The following is a 23,361-nucleotide window of genomic DNA, read 5'->3' as shown; positions in this document are numbered from 1 at the left end:
TTTTACCTATTCCTCCTCAGAAGTGTTTTACTTCTGACTGTCCTCTCCCTCGCTCTGCACTCCCTTTTTTCACCCTTCCTTCCTCATTCTCTTCCCAATTGAGTATGAAATCTATTCCCTCCATGAGCCCACTCCAATGAGATCAGGGTCCCTGAGCTAATTCTGTGTTCTAAATTTTTCTTCCTCCCTCCCTCCTCAACCCTCCCTATGAGATCAAGCAATTCAATATGTCATACTGGTGCAGTAATGCAGAACATCTTCATCTTCCTTGAAAATGTTTTGCTTTTTACTGCTCTCTCTTCCAATCTGCCCTTTCCTCCTTCCCTTCTCTCCACCCCCCCCTTTCTCCCTCCCTTCCCTCAGGGCAAAAATATATTACTATACCTACTTGAGTATGTATGTTAATCCTTCTTTGAGCCAATTCTGATGATATTACGGTTCATTCACTCCCCAACTCCTTCCCCCTCTTCTGCTCTCCTCCATAAGCTTTTCTCTTGTTTACTTCATGTGAACTACCTCTCCCCAGACCATCTCTCCCCTTCTACCTCCCCCAGTTTATTCCTCCTACACCTCAACCCTATTTTGATTTTGTATTGAATTCAAGTGGAATTAGGGAACCATTGGGATTTATTGAACAGGGAAACCTGCCCTTTAGGAAGATCACTTTGACCTGGTTTGAATCCCAGTTCTCTCACTATTTAGGAAGATAGGCTAAAGTGGAGAAAGACTTAAGGCAAGGCTACTGCCCAGAAGGCTACTGTGGTAGTACAGGTGAGATGTGATTAAGGGCTTGCTCTAGGCTGGTGGCTTTATGAGGGGAAAGAAGTAGAACGTCCACAAGAGATGTCGTGAAAGCAGAAATGAAAAGACTTGGCAACGTTGGATATTTGTGGTGAATGCTAATGAAGACTCAAGAATGACACATGTTGTGAGCTTAGGTGACTGGCAGGACCTGTTACGGGACAGTAATGGGGAAACAGAAGAGGAAAGGGTTAGGGTTCTGTTTCATACAGGTTGAGTTTGAGATGTGTATAGGACATCCAATTCAAGATGTACAATAGTAACTTATAAGTGAGTGTCAGGAGAGAGGTTAGGGCTGGATAAATAGATCTGAAAATCACCTGTATGGAGATAATGACATTTTAAGGCAAGCATTCAAGGTCAGGATATTTTTGGAGGTGATCTGTTTCCTGCTACTGTTCTTAAGTTAGTAGGGACTTGTATATAACTGGAAAATCTGATCAAGATACAGAGTTTGACTTAAAAATCAGAAATTACTACTTTTCTGCCAAAGGACTCAAATACACTTCCAAAATGTCTCTTGCAGTGGCAGAAGCAATATCTTAACATCTCCCCACCAAGCAGGTTAGGCTAGTTAGTGCTCCCCTTGAGAAGGGTGAAAGAGGTCCTAGTGGCCTTCACAACATACATAGAACTAAGTTGTTGCCACCCACTCTGTGGCATCTGACCATGTTTTTAGATGGTGCAAGCTAATGAACTATGCAGTGGAAATATGTCTGACTCACGATGAGAGGGGATGGGAATCAGAGGGTGGGTCACTGGGCAACAATGAAACCTGAATCAAGCTCAATCAGGGCCATAAAAAGAAAGGAATTTTTAGTACGCTGCTATAATGCATCTAGGACTCAGTTAACTGAAAGATCAAGAGTTGTAACTACACATTCCACAAGTGTGAAAAGTGGGACTGCAGGACTAAGCATTCTCTGCAGGTTGGGGGTGGGGGTCAAGAGAGGCTATTTGGAGATTTGGAGATGTCTCAAAATTTGGCATTGGGTCAATTAATGATCAAGATGAAATAACTTTCTCCCTCCTTGCTCTGACTACTGACCTCCCTGGCTTCCTTTATATATATATATATATATATAATACTATGCAAACTTATGTTTTTCAATACTTTCTCTGGAGGTGGTCAGTGCATATCCTTGCTGATTATCCTTCTGTTATGGCTAAGTCCGTAACATTTACAACAGCAGTTCTTAGACTTTTTAGTCTCAGGACCTCTTTTACATTTTTAAAAATTATTTTAAATTGATATTATGTTATTTTCCAGTTACATGTTAAGATAGTTTTCAACATTTGTTTTTATAAGATTTTGAGTTCCAAATTTTTCTCCCTCCCTGCCTTCCCTTCCTACCTCCTGCTAAGATGGAAAGCACTCTGATATAGGTTATATATGTACAATCACATTAAACATACTTCCATGTGAGTCATGTTATAAAAGAAGAATCAGAACAAAAGGGAAAAATGTCAAGAAATTTAAAAAAATTTTTAAGTGAAAATAATACAGTTCAATCTGCATTCAGATTCCATAGTTCTTTTTCTAGATGTGGAGAGCATCTTCCATGATGAGTCCTTTGGAATTGTCTTGGATCATTGTATTGCTGAGAAGAGTTAAGTCTATCACAGCTGATCATTTTTTAAGAAAAAATTATTGAGGACTTCAACCCCCCCAAAGAACTTTTGTTTGTGTGTGTTATATCTATCAATATTTACTTTATTTAAAATCAAAGCATCTTAGTGCAAATATGAAAATAGTTTTGAACTTGTGGACCCCCTAAAGGATCTTGGGAATCCCTAGATCACCCTTTGTAAGCCACTGTTTTACAATGTCGACATGGATGAATAGAATAAAGTAGCAGATGTTGTTTAAATCTAGAAAGGCAGAAACAGAGGTATTAAAGTAGAACATAATTTGTTCCAAGCTTATCCAAAAGGTCAGTGCAAAAGGCAAGAAGAAAATGGACCCAGACTTGCTTCCACCTAATAATTCAATGCGCTGATGAATAGACCCACCTCTGTTTTTGCTGATCTTAAGAACATCCACACTGTGGTCTTTACTATCGTTATTGTTGTTGTTTGTCCTTTATCAAAGAGGACCACAATATCAGGGTGATGCCATGACTTGCAATGAATTGGATTTAAGTGAGGGAGGGCTATGCAAGGTCACCCAACTCACTCTCTCCTCCAGAGCCATCTGGTCCAGTGGCAAGATACACATCAGGGTGGCTGGAGATGGCCCCAGATGTTTAAGGCAATTGGGGTTAAGTGACTTGCCCAGGGTCACACGGCTATTAAGTTTCTGAGGTTCACTTATAACCTCTAACCGTAACTCGCAACATGATTTTTCCAGCTGTCATCTTTCTCCTAGACTCCCATGTTAATTAGCCTCTCTGGGCCTGAGGTTCCTCCTTTGTAAAATGAAGGGATCAGACTCTACAACCTCTAAGATCCCTTCCAGTTCTACATCTATGATTCTTTTATCTCACAGCCTTGCATCTTAAATGGCTCTTTACCTGGAATCTAAAAGTCAACTCACCATCTTCCCCTCCTTAATGTGCCTTCCCTTGGCAACTTCCCATTTCCACGGGGGGACTACTGTTCTCCATACTGCCCAGGTTCAAAATCGGTTGCCAATTCTTTCTCTACATGTGAAGAAATTGAGGCTAAGTTACTTGCCCAAAATCAAGGTGTGAGTCAATCTGTCGGGGCAGTCTCCACTTAGGGGAGACTGGAAGGGAAGAGGGGGGAGCTATCTATCTCTCAGTCTGCCCAATTGTCCTAATTTTAGCCTGTTGGGTTTTTTTCCTTCTTAGCATCAGAATTCAAGATGAATAAATAAATGCCTGTTTTTTGTTGGTTTTCAAGGTATTAAAAAATTACCAGTATTTTAATGTGCCAAGGAAACTACTACAAAGTACATGTTTTTAATGTGTTCTATATGTTCAAATTTTTTAAAAAATGTCTTTAAAAATACATTTTTTTATTTTTGAGAGAGATAAGATATAATAATGATGGAGAGCTGGCTGTGAATAGGAAGCCAGAAAGACCTGGGTTCATGTCCTGCCATGGAAACATGCTTTTTGTATGTCCCTAGATAAGTCACTTAACTAGGCAATTCTCTAAGACAATAAGTTGCAGAGAAGATGCCCATCTCCTTTGGTAAAGGGCATTTCCTCATCTGAGAGATCCCTATATCAGTGACATTATAGGTCTAGTCCTAACCCCTATCCCTAAATTCATTTTATAGTCAAACCTGACCTTAAGATCACAGTCAGCTTTTTAGTGTGGGCGTTTGAGAGTAAGAGTGTTTTTAGATGATTCGTGAAACCATGTCAAGTTTCTGGTAAGATTAGAGTTGAGTTTTCCTATTAATACATTATCATGATGACTTGTGTTGCAGGCTTCCTCATTTTTCCTGGATGGCAGCTTTCCAATTAGCCAGACCAGATAGCTGGTGCTGTGTTTATGGGGGAGCAGAGAGAAGGGAGGGAGAAGGGTCTGCCAGGAAAGGGTAGACTCCACTCCACCCTTATCATAGTTTTATGCCACTTAAAAAAAAAAAAGCATCATGAGGTCTGGGTTGGGATAAGCCAGACTCTGCTGCATAGAGAGACACATCAAAATGAAGTTCCTGCTTTCCTTGGATTTCTTTGCACTTCTGTTTGTTATCCAGTAGGCAGGGCTTTGTTGAGAGCCTTCAATGTGGCAGCATCCTGTCATTATCAGAGACAATGTTTCTGAGATGTGTGAGGCAGCCCACCCAGTTGACCTGAAAACTTTTAAATTTTGATCTCAGATCTCACCACCGGCAAAAAAGCGTTCTAGCTTTGTGATTCTCAGATTTTACTGCTAATTGAAAGGTGATGGTATAGACCACAGGGTAGCTAGGTAGCACAGTGGATAGAGAGCTGGGCCTGGATTCAGGAGGACCTGAGTTCAAATCTAGCCGCAGACACTTCACACTTACTAGCTGTGTGACCATGGGCACAAAAAAAAAAAGAAGAAGAAAAGAAACATCCTCCTCCCAGAATAGAAGGAAAGCCAAAGCTTTTTTAGAGGATAGATGGGGTATACACTTGAAAATAGAAATTCCTTTTTGGGGTGGGGTGGGGAAAAGCCTGGATGCTTGTTGTGCTCCTAGGAGTAGAGGGGGATTTTTTTGAAATGATGGTCCTGACCTTTGGGGTTATCTCTGTCTCCTAGCTCTGGTCAGGTAGTAGCCACGCCTAACTGACTTTCCTGCTATAGAATTTTATCTCCCCTAACTTCTTAGGTGTGTCAGTCCTGATATCTAGTATAAACTTTAATAGTCCCCTGATTCCTTGATAAGTCTGTCCTGCTATCTGGTCATCTTTGGTTTTACTTCTCACTGGAGAAACTTCTGATTTATCCTGAGCCCCATGTCAGTAAGGATCATAGCCAGGATTTGAAGCAAGAGCCTCAGATGCCAATTGTCTTCCACAAACCAATTGTCTCCATTGGCTCCACATATCACCTGCTATCTTTTAAGCTCTTTCTCTGCAGTTGTATCTCTGATTTCTCATGACAATGGTGGCATAGCTTCAGGAGAAATTAAAGAGAATGAAACCAATCTCTTTCAGAGAAACTGAAAAGAGCAAGGTACAGGGAGGAGGCAGATTAGAATGGAATTCAGTGTTCTGGGCACCACCCTGAGAATATATGGTTTCTATTTCTAGACCTGGGTTAAATATGAAATTCTGTCTTCAGACCAATTTGGCAAACCTTGAGGATGTTAAATTGCACACCTTTAGGCAACATAAGATATGTAGAGAGGCATCCCCAGAGACCTAAGTTTCTCCATGTATATACCAAGTTAAGTCCCTTGAATTTACATGGTTAGATCACAACTTGGCTTAATGAGAGGAGAATGCTATTCTTCTTTTTGTTGGGTTTTGTGGGGTTTTTTGTTTTTTTCTTGTGCAGCAATGAGGGTTAAGTGACTTGTCCAAAGTCACACGGCTAGTGTCAAGTGTCTGAGGCTGGATTTGAACTCCAGTCCTCCTGAATCCAGGGCTGGTGCGTTATCCATTGTGCCACCCAGCTGCTCTTCGAATGATATCTTTCTTTCTTTTTTTGGTTATTTTTGTTTGTTTGTTTGGGGGGGTTTTGGTGAGGCAATTGGGGTTAATGACTTGCCCAGGGTCACACAGCTAGTAAGTGTTAAGTGTCTGAGGCTGGATTTGAACTCAGGTCCTCCTGAATCCAGGGCCAGTGCTCTATCCACTGTGCCACCTAGCTGCCCCAGTGCTATCTTTCTTAATTGGTTACCGAGGATTTCCTGTTTTGAGTTCCATGTGCTATGTCATAGAGAAGGGCAGAGTGGCAATACTGCTAAAAATCTGGCCTATCCTTTTTCTCCTTTGTTGGACCCTCCTCCATATCCTGCCCCTAACTGTGGGTGCCCCTCAGGGTTCTGCCCTGGGCCCTCTTCTCCCTCTATACTACTTCCTCCCTTCCTTCCTCCCTTCCTCCCTCCCTTTCACATAGTGTCCGGAAAATGGTGTGAGGCTCCTCAGGTATTCCTCTGTAAATAATTACACTCTCTCACACAGTCCAATTAGGATTAAAACGGTCCTTTATTGGGTGCTAGAGAAAGTGGCCTAGAGGGAAGTGGAAGATTTAGCCTCCAGGAGGCTGTTTAGGAATATTCTCCTCCTGGAACAGAAGAAATGCCAAAGCTTTTATAGAGGATAGATGGGGTGACCATCTGACAATGGAAAGTTCCTTTGGGGGTGGGGTGGGGAAAACTAGAATGAGAGGTCCTGACTTGTGGAGTTATCTCTGTCCCTCGGCACTACTCAAGTGCTAGCCAAGCCTAAGGAACTTATCTCTCCATACTTCTTAGGTGTATCTGTTTTGCTTCTCTAGGAGAAAACTTCTGAGTTATCCCAGGCCCGTATCACTTAGGGAAATATACTCTTACCTGTGGGTGCTCTTCCCAAAGGAATATAAATTTTGATAGCTGAAAACCCCCATTATCTTGGGGTTTAATGTGCTAAATTTCTTTTTTTCTCTTCCCTACTTATTTATTCTATCATTTTAAAAAAACAACCTGGGACAATTAACTTTTTTTTTTTTTTTTACGGGGTAATGGGGTTAAGTGACTTGCCCAGAGTCACACAGCTAGTAAGTGTTAAGTGTCTGAGGTCGGATTTAAACTCAGGAACTCCTGAATCCAGGGCTGGTGCTTTATCCACTGCGCCACCTAGCCACCCCGACAATTAACTCTTATGCCCCACAGAGTTTCATTTATGATTTTTTGAAATTAGAGCTCTAGAAAACCAGGCTTTGATAAAGCCCACTGGGATTCAAATAGAACCCAGGCCTTAAACCCAAATCACTCAGGCTATCACTGATTGGCCAACAATAGGTCTCAGCCCAAGCTTCACTTTATCTTTGTTTGGGTTTTGGTGGCTCTGTGAGTAAATAACAATTGTTTCTATTTTGGCCAGAAACCCTTGAGGGTTCGTCCTCCCTTCCCAGGCTGATTTTATTTTTTTTTGACTAGGTAAAAGAGGCCATTTTTTGGCCTCATTTCTTATCTACCCATAATCACTGAATGGAAATTGCCTCAGACAAACTGAGACCCGGGAGAGACCTCAACTTAAAAAAGCCAATGTCTCCCCTCCCACTGTATCCTGGGCCATCTCTAGTCTTCCTGATCTATATATTGCCACTGGATCCACAAGGCTTCCGAGGAGAGAGAGAATGAGACTGGTGACTTTGCACCACCCGCCTCAGTTAAATCCAATTCACTTGTAAAGGAAGATATCACCTTCCTGATATCACTGGTCCTCTTCCAGAATGAAGGACAAACAACAACTTCTCTTGGTTATCTCAATCAGCTCCCATAGATTTAATTTCAGTCTTTATAATGATGATTCTCAAATCTCCCTATCCTGCCCCTTACTCTCTGCTCACCTCCAGTCCCTCGTCTCCAATTGCCTTTCAGACATCTTGAACTGGATGTGTCCAGTAGGCATCTTCCCCCCAAACCTCACCCTGCCCCTCCCCCGAACTTCATCTTCTCTATTACTGTAGAGGTCAGTCTTTCAGGTTTACAATTTAGGAGTCTTACTGGACTCTTCACTTTCCTCCCCGCCTCCCCCAATCCAATCTAATGCCAAGACCTGTCAATTTCACCTTTGCAACATTTCTCCAGTGCTCTGCTTCTCTCCTCTGACATTGTCACTTCTCTGGTTGCAGGCCCTCATTACCTCACAACTGGATTATTGCAGTAGCCTTGGGGAGGGGGGGGGGTGGCCTTCCAGGCTGCCCCAACTCCAATCCAGCCTCCACTTGGCCACTAAAGTGATTTTCCTATAACACAGATCTGAGCATGTCACCCTACCCCACCACCACCACCACCACCACCACCACCATCGACAAACTCCTTTGGCTCCATATCACTTCCAGAATTTAATACAAAATGATATGTTTGGCATTCAAAAGTTCCTCTTACCTTTTCAGTCTTCTTGTGCTTTACTCACTACCATGGACAGAAAGGCCACCTGAATTTTTGTCCCAGTGTTGCCACTCTTGCTACTATATATCATGTCATCTCTGCATCTGCTATTAAGTCTTGTTGACTGTTTACAAAGAACTTTTGAGTTTCTCAATTGAAAGCTGACAAATAAATTCCAGTTATCTGTTATTACTCCAGATTTGTGTGATTTCCTTTAGATCACAGAGTTCTTAGTACTTTTTGTAATGTGAATCTCTTTGGCAGTCTACAGAAGTCTATGGATGCCATCTCAGAATAACATTTTTAAATAGACAGAATAGAATATGTAGGTATACAAAGGAAAATAATCCAATTGAAATATACTTTTGAAAATATTTGAAAAATAAATCTTAGAATAGGTCCATCAGCTTCACCAGACTGCCAAGGGGTTCGTGAAATAAAAAAAGGCTAAGAATTTCTGTGTTAACAGCTTGCTTGAATTGATTGTGTTGGAACCGTTTTGTTTCAACATTTATCAAATGCCTACTGGGTTCAAGGCACCTAGCAAACTAGGCCCTTGGGGAATACAAAGGGAAAAATGAAAATGTTCCTGTCTTCAAAGAGTTCACTTTTTATGGTGGAGAGGGGAAAACAATACAATATATACACAAATCTAATACAAGAAAAATTGAGGTGGGAGAAATTACTCTCAACTAGAAAGGATCAAGAGAAAGCTTTGTGGCAGTAATGTCATCTGAAGTTAGCATTTAAAGAGCATATGGTTTCTAAAAGGTGGAAATTAGATGGGAGTTTATTCCAGATTTAGCCATTAAGAATTCATCAGTTTTTAAAAAGGACTCTTCCAACCTACCCCTTCATGGAAGTAGGAGGTCCAGAGGTGTTATACATTGCACATGTTTTCAGACTCTTTCAATGTATTAATCGTGTTGATTTTTTTCCCCTCTTTTGCTTTTTTTGTCTTTAAAAAATACTATTTGTTATATGAGATGGCTCTGTGAGTGGGATACTGGGGAAAACTATGATGACAGACAAAAAAAGACATCAATAAAAATTTACTTTAATAAAGGAAGAAATCATCAGTAACACTTGAAAGAACAGTTTCAGTAAAAAGGTTGGTTGGAAGCCAAACTCTAAGGGATGGAGAAGTGGGTGGGTGGTGAGGCTATTAGAGTCTGTGAGACCAGGCGGTCCTTTCTAGGAGTTTGGCAGTGAAATGAGAATAGTTGTAAATACATGCAGTGTCTTGTTCTAATCTTTGCCCTTCTAGTTTGTAGCGTAGTGTTGATTGCTTTAGATCTTTGCTCTAACTAGTTTATGGTCTGACTGAACTTTTTATTTAGAAATGACTCTCACATTAGTACCCAGTTATTCACTTTATATTAAAGCAATCGAGTTCATTTGCATGTCAATGTTCTATGTCCACCACGTTTAGTATTTTCATATTCTCATCTCAAAAATATTTGGGTTTCTCCTCAGATTTAGTCTAAGAGTCTTTGAATTCACTCTTTTCTTTCTCCTCAAGCCATATTTCCCAGTATTTCCCACCATTCTTCCTCCCTCTGCCTGATACACAAGTCATTGTGTATCAGGTATATGTTGATTCCATTTTTTCAATATTGTGTCAATTCCATAGTCATTGGATAGGAATCTCAGGTTCAGAATACTGACAGTTAAATTACTGTTAACATAGACAGCCTAAAAACTATGATTCTTAATACTCTTATCTTTTTTCCACTATTATGTCAATATTATTGAGGATGAGAATGACACCGAATTAGAAGCTATTTTGTATTTTTCTGTTTCATGGATTGCCATAACCAAAAAACATATCCAACCTGGTGGTGATGAACCCCTCTGTACTTAATTAGGCTGATTCTCAGATAGCGGAGAAAGCCTGTCTTTGTGATTGTACTTGAAGCAGTTCCAGCTTGTGCAATGCTGGTGGTCTTGTCAGGGTCACTTCTATGCTATGATGAGTCATTAGTGTAGGACTTTTGTGTAGACTTTCCCTCAACAAAGCTATGTAATTAATACTAAGTAATATTTGCTCCCAATGTAGTTTTTAAAAATCCCTTTTTGTTGACCTTGGCATGTATGAACTCATTCTGGGCTTTTAGTATTCTGACACCATTCTTAGAGGACCATCCTATGTTTTTGGTATTCATCTTAGTTTAGACACCCTGGTTTTCAGCTTTTGCATTAAAAAAAAAAAGACAAAAAACCCTATGTGGATGAATGAGCTCATGATAGATCCGCATCAGTTTCTTTGAATATCTATTCCTTTTCTTTCTCCTCACAATGATTTTTTATTTGTGTCATCAGAATTTCATTCTGAATAATGTCATTCCCTCCTTGGACTAACTTCCCTTGTATAATTTCAGTCCTTGGGAACATAACTATCCCTCTTCTTAACTCTGAAAACTGCTTTCCCCAAATCTAAATATATGTCCAGCTATGCGTGGATTTCTTCTCCTTTATCATGAGTTCTAAGGCAGAGTAGTCATGCCCTTGCAAGGTTTTCATTCTTTCTATTTTGCCAGGAACTTCTACCATATTGGTTCACATCAGATCTGACATAATGGTTTCTCTCATCACTTCTACATATGAAAGTCCATTATCAATCAGTCACTACATAAGCATTTATTAAGCACCAACTATGTGTCAGGTATTGTGCTAAGTTGCTGGGGATGCAAAGTAAAGCTCTAGAAGAGCTCACAATCTAAGGAGACAATATGTAAAGGACTATGTACAAACAAATTATATACAGGATAAACAAGAAATAAGGGAGGGAAGATGTGACAGAATTAAGGGATTGGGAAAGGAATAATAATGGCTAACATTTATATAGTGCTTTAAGGTTTGCAAAGCACTTATCTGTGTGGCCCATTTAATTCTTATAAGAACCCTGGGAGGTACCTATAATTATTATCTCCATTTTACAGATTAAGAAGCAGATAGAGGTTAAGTGACTTGCCCAGGGTCACACAGGTAATCAATGTCTGAGGCGGGGTTTGAACTCAGTCTTCCTGGCTCCAGGATCCTTTGGGTCTATCCACTGCTCCATCTAGTGGCCTAACTGCTGCTCTGCAGACAAAATGCTCCAATAGATGTACAGAAGTGTCCCTTATCACTGCGATGCCAAGTTTGTGTTCTATTTTCTGAACCCTCTCTTTCCTTTTTCTTGCCAGGTATTCTGAACCCCTACTACAATATCATTTGTTTCTCCTTTCATTAATCCTCACCCACATGTTTCCCATCATATTTGCACTTTGGATGGAGGGGCCAGGGGTGGGGGTGAGGGTGGGGAATGCGTGGAATAATAATTTCCATTTTGGAAATGGTGTGTTTGTGTTGCTTGTTGGACATTCAGTTGGAGGTTGTAGAGATTAAACAGGGAGAGAGAAAGAGAGAGGGGGAGAAAGGGGAAGAGAGAGAGAGAGAGAGAGAGAGAGAGAGAGAGAGAGAGAGAGAGAGAGAGAGAGAGAGAGAGAGAAGATTTGGTAGTTATCTGCATTAGATGATAGTTGAACCCAAAAGATCTGATGAAGTAGATGGGTCAGACAAGTTGGAGAAACCAAAGAGGGCAGCATCATGACAGCTAGGTGTCTAGGAGGAGGGGATTGTTAGCAGTTTCAAATGCTAGAGAGAGATCAAGAAGCATGAAGACTGAGGAACAGCTAACAAATTTAACTATTAAAAGAGATCACTGGTAGTTTTAGAGAAAGCAGTTTCTATTGAGAGCTAAAATTATTAGCCACATTGCAAATGAGTTGAGAAATGAGTGAGAGCAAAAATGGCAGATTTTTCTAGCAATGTAGCTGTAAAAAGGAGGAGAGATGTAGTATAAATGCTTAAGGAGATGATAGGATCAAGCAAAATTCTTTTGGGTTTTGACTTTTGGGTTTTTTGATAGGGAGAATTAATTGGGTTTGTAGGTTGCTGCCAAAGTTGACTTGGGAAAATTGGATACTAAACAGAGGGAGGATGACCAAAAAGACACATTTCTGGGCACAAAAAGAGAAGGACTTGGTGAAGAGAAAAGTCACCTCTAAATCAGAGATTAGAGCAACGAATGATGGGAGAAGGGAGGTGATGTTTAGGGGTATAGAGTAGAAAAGAAGAAACTTGTATTTTCTTATTAAAATGTTACCTGGGGCAGCTAGGTGGCACAGTGGATAGAGCACTGGCCCTGGATTCAGAAGTACCTGAGTTCAAATCTGGCCTCAGACACTTAACACTTACTAACTGTGTGACCCTGGGCAAGTCACTTAACCCCAATTGCCTCTCTAAAAAAAAAATGTTACCCAAGATCCCCTTCTAAGAAGGAGAAAATTGTGGGATAGGAGGCTTGAAAGAAGAAGAGGTTTCAAATATGGCTCTTGCAGATTATAGGAAAGAATCAATTGGGAGATAAAATGACTGCCCTGTAGCAATGAGAGACCAGTTCAGACAACAAAAATTTGGAGTGGACCCATTTGGCATGGTTTGGTGACTTCCTTGACGGATATTCAGGAGCATAAGAGTAGTTATCAATCAACATGGATTTAGTAAGCATTACTACTGTGTGCCAGGCACTGTGCAAAGACAAAAACTGAAATAGTCCTAGCTCTCGAAGACCTTATATTAGTCTATGGGGGAGTGGCAAGGGCAGGGGAGGAAAGGAAACTGATCTGCATAAGTATGTAAAAAATAAGTAGGGGGCAGTTAGGTGGCACAGTGGATAAAGCACCAGTCCTGTATTCAGGAGGACCTGAGTTCAATCCAGCCTCAGATACTTGACACTTACGAGCTGTGTGACCCTGGGCAAGTCACTTAACCCCCATTGCCCCACAAAAATAAACAAATAAATGAATAAATAAGTAAAGATTTTGGGGTTTGGGGGCAATAAGGGAAGGCCCTAACATTGGTGGGAGAAGAGATTAGGAAAGGTTTCATCTTGAAGGAAACTAGAAATTCTAAGAGGTAAGGAAGGAGGAGTGCATTCCAGGTATGAGGGGAAAGCCTACAGAGACAGGAGATGAAGAAACAGATATGTGAGAAACAAGAAAAAGGCCAGTTTGCCTAGATCATAGTGTGTATGTATTAGAGTGCTCTGGAACCAGGTTGAGAAGGGCTTTAAGAAGAGGAATCTGTATTTGATCTTGTTACAAGTACTAGGGAGCCATGAGAGTTCACTGAATAGGGGAGTTACATGGTCAGACTTGCATTTTAGGAAAATTGCTTTATCAGCTATTTGGGTTAGAGAAGGCAGAATTTTGGGTCAGGCAGACCAAAAATTGGGAGGACTCTGCAATAGTCCCAGTGAGAAGTGATGAGGCTTGATCCAGGGTGGTGGCTATGCATGAACTAAGACAAGGGGAGAGGCAACGGAGAAGGCAAATGAATATTATTGTGATGAAAGAAATGACAAATATGACTAGTGCAGAAACACCTAGAGGAGATGTATACAAACTGATGAAGAGTGAAATAAGCAGAATGATTATAGTTTACAAAATGGGCAGGTAATACTTATGTGCCAGGAACTGTGCTAAGTGCTAGAGATACAGATATAAACAAAAAGAGAACCAGTTTAGCCTTCAAGGAGTTTATATTCTTTTTTTTTTTTTTTTTGGTGAGGCAATTGGGGTTAAGTGACTTGCCCAAGGTCACACAGCTAGTAAGTGTTAAGTGTCCAAGGCCGGATTTGAACTCAGGTCCTCCTTGACTCCAGGGCTGGTGCTCTATCCACTGCGCCATCTAGCTGCCCCAAGGAGTTTATATTCTAATGGATGTTGAAATATTTTTAAATGACTAGCCTAATTTTGGGGGCTGAAGCTGACTGGAGGACTAATCTGGGGACTTTTGACAATTTAGCAATCTGACTTCGTTAATTTAATATGGACTGTTGATAAAGTTCCACCACACTGCTCCCAAACTGATAGACTAAAGATTAAGAAGCCTCTTAACCAAATAATCAAAGCAGAGTTTATTTATGAGATACTATTTCAAATTAGGAATATAGGGAAATAAAGTGTACAACCTGACTGCTTTCCTGCGGTCTCTTTCCACTGCGTCTCTTGAGTCTCTTTCCTGCTGCGCCTTGAACTTCTTGAATACAATAAGGGCCTTAGCCGCCTCCGGCCTCAGGGCAAGTTACACTTTCCCTGGTTTGTATTAAGGCCTGTAACCTTGTCAGCCCCGTCTCTCCTTTTCTGAACCGAACTCTCCTCCGTCCTTGTCCGGGCTCCCCTCTAGTCAGCCTCTCTCCTAGTCCTTCCTCGAGTCTCCTTCCTCTAGTCCGTCTCTCCTAGTCAGCTTCCCTTGCTCTAGTCAGCCTTACTCCTCTTAATCTTGTCTCTCTATCTAGTCTGTCCTCGCTCCTTCTTTTTCTAGTCCATCTCCCTCTAGGCTCCTTCCTCCTCTAGTCAGCCGAACTCTCCTTAATCTTGTCTCTCTATCTAGTCCGTCCTCCTAGTCAGCTTCCCTTGCTCTAGTCAGCCTTCCTCCGTTTCCCCCCTCTAGTCTGTCTCCAAGTCTCCCTCCTTTTTTTTCTATCTAACTCCCAGGTCTATATATACCTTTTCTTCTCTCCACTCAAATCTCGGGGCTTCCTTCACCCTCACAGACCAAGCTAATCCGACAGCCAGGGCTGCAGCTGGGGGGGGGGGGGAGGGCTCTCGAGCCTTATGCCTCAGCACAGGCCATCCAGGATCCTTCAGATAGCTCCGCTCAGGTCGGAGGGAGCTGGGGGCTTTTTTTTTTCCCTAGCTGTCTGACCTGGCCCACGGGGCTTTTTCCGCTCAGCTGAAGCTGAGGAGGAGGGGGAGAGACCCTAAGGGCCTAAGGCTTTCTAATCTCAGCCTAAAGGTAGGGTCCCCAAATCAAAATAAATTTCCACATGGAAAAAGATACACAGATCTGGCCTCAGATACTTACTAGCTGTGTGACCCTGGGCAAGTCACTTAACCCCATTTACCTCAGTTCCTCATCTGTATAATGAATTAGAGAAGGAAATAGCAAACCACTTCAGTATCTCTGCCAAGAAAATCCCAAATGGGGTCATGAAGAGTCAGACATGCCTGAAACAACTGAACAACAAAAACCCACAAAAGGGAGCCAAAAAGGAAGATGGACAGGAGGAAGTCATTGATGAAGGTATCTGCACTGAGACATGGTCCTAAAGCTAAAAAAAAAACCCAAAACCCAAAAAACAGAAGTACAGTGAGGAGGAGAATGAATGTTTGCTGGCCTGGGTCCCTCTCCAAGATGTGGGCCCCAGGGAAGAACTCTGCAATGAACAATGAGTGCTGACTGGGCAGAGGGTAAGAAAGCCCCAGGCTCTGAGGGAACTCCCAGGGTGAGACTACAGCTGAGGAATGAACTGAAGTCCAGAAAGTCAGAAACACAGCCACAGTGAAGTGGGGCAAAGCAATTTTGAAAGACAATTGAACTCTGATCGATACAGAAACAAATTATGATTTCAGAGGATTGCTGATGAAACGTGAAACCTGCACTTCTTGGCAGAAAGGTCCTAGACCAGAAGTGCAGAATGAGATGGATTTTTCAGACAAGGGCATTATTGTTGATTTGTTTGACTTTTTTGTACTTGTTTCATAAGAGAGCTTCTATGAGAGTAGGGGGTTAGTGGGTAGTGCTAAAGGGATGTAGATGGGGCCATTTTGTTTCTGCCATTTTAGTTTAAATAAACACTCTAAAATATACGTGATTTAAAATCTTATCACAGAAACTCACTATTTCACAGACAATCCTTTGTTTTCTGTTCTCTGTATACTAAAAGTTTGCATAATGGAATGGTCATGTTTGTTAACCTGACCATAAAAAAAAAAGAAAAAGTGGGGGAAAACCCAACAAAGATAAATGGTGGGAGTAACCTATGATTGTGGTTTGCCAGTGGAAGGATCAGCAATAGGACAAAGGGTCAAGGGATTCAAAAGTAGAGAATAGTGGACAGTTGAATGACTTAAATACAGGGTTGAAATTTTGCAAGGGATGAAAGAGAAGGCAAGAATGACAGACTGCAGCAGGAGGGAGGGATGGAGTGACAGGAGGTTGAAGTGAGGACAAAGATTGGAAGGGATCTCATCATGCAACTGAAACTCCCAAGTGTAGGGATAGGGGATTAGGAAGGAAAGAAATACTGAGCCAGGTGCTAAACTCTTTGATGGAAGAATTGATGTAGGGGCTGCAATTGCCTAATAACCTAAATCTAGGTTTAGGAGGAATGGGGTACAGGGAGAGATGAACATTGTGTATTTATATATAAACATCTGCTGTCCTCCCTATTCAGGGTTCAAATCCCACCTCTGATGCTTACAATCTGTGTTTGGACAAGTCTCTTCATCGCCATGGGTCTTGGTTTCCTTAATTGTAAAGTTAGAGGGTTGGAGTAGATGACCTCTGAGATGCTTTCCTGCTCTAAATATGATTCTCTGCCTTCTTAGATATTATCTCCCATGACTGTGGTCCTCTCTGCCTAAATTGTTAAGCCAACAGTCTGTGGTATTCTGTTTGGTTAGATGTATTTGGGCAGTTTTCTCCCTCCTTGCCCCAACTATCAGTTTCTAAGTGGTGTCACCTAGTAGCTTAAAAAAAAAAAAGCTGATGCAATTTTGTCCTTTATTAATAATCATTTAAAACCTACCTTTTGTAGAATGCCTTATAGTTTATGAATTGTATTCATATACATTATTTCATTTGATTCTTACAACAGCGACCCTGTCAGGTCATCATGGAAGTTATAATTTACAGATAGGGAAATTGAGGGTCAGAGAAATGGAATAGGACATAGTATGATGTGTGTGTGTGGGGGGGGCAGGTGGGCAAAACCCTGGATAGGAAGGAAGGATGGATGGATGGATGGATGGATGGATGGATGGGTGGATGGATGGATAGAATTATTTAGTGCCTGCTATGTCCCAGGCTAAGTGCTTTACAAATATTTCATTTAATCTTCAACAACAGTCCTGGGAAGTAGGTGGTAATATGATCACAATTTTACAGTTGTGAAAACTGAGGCAAATAGAGGTTAAGTGACTTGCCCAAAGTCACACAGCTAGTAAGTATCTGAGGCCACATTTGAACTCAGGTTCCTTTGCTCTATCCACTGTACCACCTAGCTGCCTTGGAAGTCAGAAGACCTGAGCCTCTAGTCCCTTCTCCAGCACTTAGAACCTGCCTCTCTGGGTTTCTGTTTCCTTGTTTAGAAAATGAGGATGATCATTTCTATAGCACTTTAAGGTTCGCCAAGTACTTGACAGCCATCACTTTATTTAAGACTCACAACAACCTTGTGAGGTAAGTTCTACAGGTATTATTAATCTGAATTTACAGGTGGGAAACAGAAGCTGAGAGCTAGGAGCATACAGTCATAGATTTCAAGCTGGAAGGGCCCATAGAAGTCAGTTAGATTTTGTTTTGTGATTGTCTTTGTGTTTGTCTTTGAGATTGGGTCTCCATCTTGTCTATTTTGGAAGTTCAGAGGGTACTCAGAGGCACCACTGATTTGATGGGCACAGGAATTTTCACCTGATCTATTTGTAACTTGGGTCAGGTCACCCCTCCTTAAGCAGCATGGTACCCTCCCCTCCTTCCCAAGGATCAACCATATTGGTACTGGACCTAGTACAGTTCAGAATGCCTCAGCTCAAAAGATCCACCAGCTACTCAGCCTCCCCGATAGTGTACCACCATGCCATTACTATCTACAATGTTCTCTTGGTTCTGCTCATTTCACTCTTCATTATTTCATGCAAGTCTATCCATGTTCTAAGATCAGCAAGCTCATCATTTCTTATAATTTTTAATTTTTCTTTTTTTAAATTTTTTTGCAGGACAATGAGGGTTAAGTGACTTGCCCAGGGTCACATAGCTAGTAAGTGTCAAGTGTCTGAGGCCACATTTGAACTCAGGTCCTCCTGAATCCAAGGCCGGTGCTTTATCCACTGTGCCACCTAGCTGCCCTCATCATTTCTTATAGCCCAGTAGTGTTACATCACAATCATATACCACAACTTGTTCATCCATTCCCCAATTGCTGGGCATCCCTGCAATTTCCACTTCTTCCCAACCCCTTCATTCCTACGGGTAAAATGCCTGAGGTCTAGAGTGATTAGGTTACCTACCTATCCACAGTCACAAGGGGGCAAAGCTGGGATTCAAACTTGGGTCCTGGAACTCCCATTCCGAGTTCCTTCCTTTATAAATAAATGTCCCAGGACTTCAGATTCCAGGGCCTGCACTCTACCCATTCACCTCTGCATGTTTGTTCCTGAGGGGCTAACATGAGAGTTTGGAAGTAGACCGAGTTCCTTCCCAGTAGTATCACTTTGTCAATTATTAAGCATCTTGTAACTGGCAGCTGGGACTGAACCTAGATCTCCTGAGTACTAGTCATTTGCTTGTTCTCTGTAAGAAAATATACTCCAGTAAATTGTGAGCTCCATGAGGGCAGAGACTATTTGGGGAGGGGGTCTCTTTTTGTATGTCTAGCTCTTAGCACTTAGTAGGTGCTTAATGGGTATTGATTGATTGATTGAAAAAAAAGTTTGAGGACCAGAGCTGGCCTCAATGTGCCACATACTGTTTTAGAACTGCAGGATATAATGGGGACTTTTATTAGAGAGGCATTGTAATGCAATTAAAATTAAAGTTAACTAGGTTCCCCTCATAAAGATTTGATATCCAAGAACTATAAAAAACTGATTCAAATATGTAAAATCAAGAGTCATTCCCCAGTAGATAAATGGTCAAGGAAATGAACAGGCACTTCTCAAAGGAAGAGAGCCAAGCCATAAATGGACATGAAAAAAAAGGAATGACCCACTAATAATTAGACACAACTCTGAAGTTCCACTTCGTTCTCATCAAAATGGCAAAAAGTACCTCTTAAAATGCAATTTTTTGAAAGTTTTCAGGGGAAAAGGCATATTATTACACTTTGTTGGAGCTGTGAATTGGCCCAGAAATCCTGGAACACAATCATACTAAAAAATTACTAAACTATGCCTATCCTTTGAGCCAGTGACAACACTACTAGACTTGTACACTAACAAAATCAAGGAAAGAAGAAAAAGACTGATATATGCCAACATATTTGTAGCAGTTCTTTTAATAGTAGCGATGACCTGGAAATTAAGGTAGTGCTCATCAATTATGGAAGAGCCAAACATATTATGGTTTATGAATGTAATAGAATATTATTCTACCATAAGAAATGACAAAAAGGACATTTTCAGAGAAACCTGGAAGGACTTGTATGAAGTGATGCAGAATGAAGTAAGTAGAACTCATAAAACAATTTATACAATAACAATAACATTGTAAAGAAAAACATCTAAGACTTAATTATGGTCAGTGTATGATCAACCCCAATTCCAGAGGATCAGTGATAAAACATACTACCCATCTCCTATCAGTGAGGTAATGAGCTCAAAATGTAGACATATATTTTGGGATGTGGCAAATGTAGAAATTTGTTTTATTTGATGATGCATGTTTGATATAATGATTTTATTTTTCTTTCTTTTAATTTGGAGGGAGATAAAGTTGGGGGGTATTGAAAGATTACCAAAATGGGAAGAAAAGATGGCATATGGAGTATTTTTATATATGGAAGAGAATATAAGGTAAGTGGGCAGCACAGACAAACAGGATAGTTTTGAAAATAACGTATCAAACCCATATGCTTCAAGGGATAAGCAAGCTTTTTGTTTTACAGATTTGCAGCTTCACTGGTTTTTTTGTTTGTGTGTTTGTTTTGCCTATGGAAATGCCCATTATTTGGTGTTCAACTGTAGTAGTTTTGAAAATCCATAAATTTCTAGGCCATTTCAGCATGATTAAAGCATAATTCCTCCATTAGATTGTAGGCTCCTTGAGGGCAGATAATGTCTTTTGCTTCTTTTGGTATCCTCAGCACTTAGCACTTGCCTGGCACATAGCAGGCACTTAACAAATATTTATTTATTTATTGAAGGAATGAATGATATATCTCAGTCTCATAGATAAATTTCTTAACCTTTCATTACATGTGGCATGGTACAAGGTCGTGTTTCAGTATTCTGTCTCCATCAGGGAATTTCTGTTATTCAGGTGCAGTTTTGTTTCTCATTCTATCTATGTATTTGTCAGAGTTGATAGTTATAGAACTGAAAGTGACCTTAGAGGGCATCTAGTCCAACCCCCTCATTTTACAGACAAAAAACCTGAGACTTGAAAAGATTAAATGACTTGCCCAGGGTGACACAGCTAGTAAAGTCTGAGGTGAGATTTGAACCCAGGTCTTCTCGACTTCATTTCACCTTACCATACTGCTCTATCTTTCCCTCAATTGGTACAAAATTTCCAGACCCATTGGGAATTTTTAAAAAGCTTCCTCAAAACAAGTGGATGCTTTATAGCCTGACAACAATGCCTATATATCAAACTTTTGACAGTGGTTTTGGTATAACCTTGAATGAAAAAGTTTGATCAGTTTCATAATTACCTTTTTCAATTCATAAGCTAATCTTTGTATCATTTTGGCCTTGACAATTTTTTTTTCTTCATAGCAGTGCCTAGCAGCTTTAAAACCAAACCAAACAAACAAAAAACACCCTGGTTTTCTCATTGTACTTCCAAACTTTAAGGAGCCTATACTGACTGCCCTGTGGAATAAAAACCATTAACAACCACTCCAGCTCCCAGGTTTCTCTCTCTCTCTCTCTCTCTCTCTCTCTCTCTCTCTCTCTCTCTCTCTCTCTCTCTCAAAGCCGTTTTGTATCAATAACTTGTCAGTGTTGGGGAGCTGTTTTTCATTTTCTAATGTATTTTCCTTTTCTCTTTGGTGTGCCTAAGATGTCGTTGTGGGCTTCAATGATCCTTGAAACACTTGATTTTGCTACACAAACAGCTATTACACTGTCACTGTCATTAAAGTGTGCACTTTAATAGCTACAACTTTTACATATTTCCTTGGAATAACGTCCACTTAACCACAACAAAAGAGATCAATGAGGTACATGTGAATGGAGAAACCTAGCATTCAACTTAGAACTAACAAGGGGGAAACTAGCTCAATCATGTGGTCAAGGTCAGATGTTATGGATCAGCCTGGTATCAGTGAAAGCACATATGTAAGACCATTGCTTTAACAAAAGGAAACCATATTAAAATTATAACATCATTGTTTGTCTCAAGTAATTCACACATGATTTGATTTCATCCCTTGTGTATTTTTTTTCTTCCCCATCCCTTTACGCCCCTCCCACCCCAACTCTTGCTGACTGTCTAGATTTAGATGAACCTTTTTTGTTGTTCAGTTGTTTCAGTCATGTCTGACTCTTCGTGACCCCATTTGGAGTTTTCTTGGTTAAAGATACTAGAGTGGTTGGTTTGTCATTTCCTTCTCCAGCTCATTTTACAGATGAGGAAACTGAGGCAAACAGGGGAAAGAGACTTGCCAGGGGTCCCACAGCTAATAAGTGTCTGAGGCCAGATTGGAACTGAGGAAGAGTCCTCCTGACTCTAGGTCCAGTGCTCTATCTACTGCGCCATCTAGCTGCCCCTTGATGGACACAGAGTTCTTAAAATGAGTACTAATAGTTGCTCTACTCTTCATCCTAAGGGAATTGCTGTGAACTCTGAAATGTTACATAGATGTCAGGGAATATCTTAATCAGCAGTTTAGAGTGGTATTTGTAGTTTTTCCTTAAAAGAAAGTATGCGTGACTGATTTAAAGACAAGTAGCAGAATAGGTAGGTAGTGCAGTGGATAGAGTGTCAGGCCTAAAGTCAGGAAGACTCATCTTCCTGAGTTCCAATCTGGCCTCAAATACCAGCAGTGTGACCCTGGGCAAGTCACTTAATCTTGTTTGGCTTAGTTTCTCCATCTGTAAAAATGAACTGGAGAAGGAAATGTCAAATCACTCCATTATCTTTGCCAAGAAAACCCCAAATGGGGTCATGAAGAATTGGAAACAACTGAAAAATGACTGAAGAGCAACAAGCCATGAAACCCTCATTCTTTCCCTTACTTTCTCTGTCTCTTCTACAGTCATCTTTTATGTTATTCATTTGCATTGCAAAATGAATCATATGGTGATAAAGAAATGGTCAGCTGGCTAAGAGGTAGCATGTTCTTCTCACAACTCATGCTACCAAATCATACTACCCCTAGCCAAAAATAACCGCCTGGATCCCTGTCCAATAGGACAGTGGCTAATAGATTACATAGTTGAGATTTGGAAATATTTTAGCCATCACATCTTTTTTCAGGATCTTATCAGGAATAGAACTGAGCTTTGTTAAGTGGATTTTCTTTGGATGGGGGCATATAGTAAAACTCCATTTATACTTATCAAATAGCCTAATTGTAGGATGGTAGCTTGATAGTTTGTAGGTAATAATAATTGGGCACAGTATTGATATTTTTTAGTATATGCAATACTTTTCATGACTTTTTTCTTTAATGACAACTGTCTCTGCCCATCTACCTAAAGCTAATGATAATGATAATAATGATGATAGTGATGATAAAAATTAATTCTATCTATAGACCTATGCTATCAATGTACTGATTTCCAAGATGGTCAATTTTACATCTTTCACTATAAGATCTAAAACTCAAATCTTTTTTTTGTTTTGTTTTGTTTTTAGTGAGGCAATTGGGGTTAAGTGACTGGCCCAGGGTCACACAGCTAGTAAGTGTTAAGTGTCTGAGGCCGGATTTGAACTCAGGTACTCCTGACTCCAGGGCTGATGCTCTATCCACTACTCCACCTAGCTGCCCCTAAAACTCAAATCTACTGAACTTCTCAGGTTCTTTGTGATTGTGAGCTATTGTGGGATTAGAGGTAGAATCTAACAATTTTGTACAGGTATATTTAGCTGTCAGTGGCCAGACTGTTCTTAGGTCACAGTAATTAGGAGTAAATTCAGAGACAGATACTTCATTCTTTTTTAGAAAGGGAATGAGGAGAATCCATCACTTAGTGTTCCTCTTTTACAGAAGGAGCAGCTTGACTCTGGAATAATTGATTTCATATATTTAGCATTTTGAAGCTTGACTGCCTAAAATTTGTTAGCAGCAAATTCCT

General features: G+C 40.6%; 1 protein-coding gene and 1 pseudogene across 2 annotated transcripts in view; both read left to right on the top strand.

Moving 5' to 3' along the window:
• The window catches only part of PROSER2 (proline and serine rich 2), a 75,505-nt gene that overhangs the window by 34,046 nt on the left and 18,098 nt on the right, over positions 1–23,361 (top strand). The window lies entirely within an intron of this gene.
• LOC122730275 lies at positions 1,371–1,478 on the top strand (annotated as a pseudogene).

This window comes from Dromiciops gliroides, chromosome 5, assembly GCF_019393635.1.
Source record: "Dromiciops gliroides isolate mDroGli1 chromosome 5, mDroGli1.pri, whole genome shotgun sequence".
Lineage (NCBI taxonomy): Eukaryota > Metazoa > Chordata > Mammalia > Microbiotheria > Microbiotheriidae > Dromiciops > Dromiciops gliroides.
The sequence above is the reverse complement of the archived record's forward strand: the minus strand, read 5'-3'. Positions and strand labels throughout refer to the sequence as shown.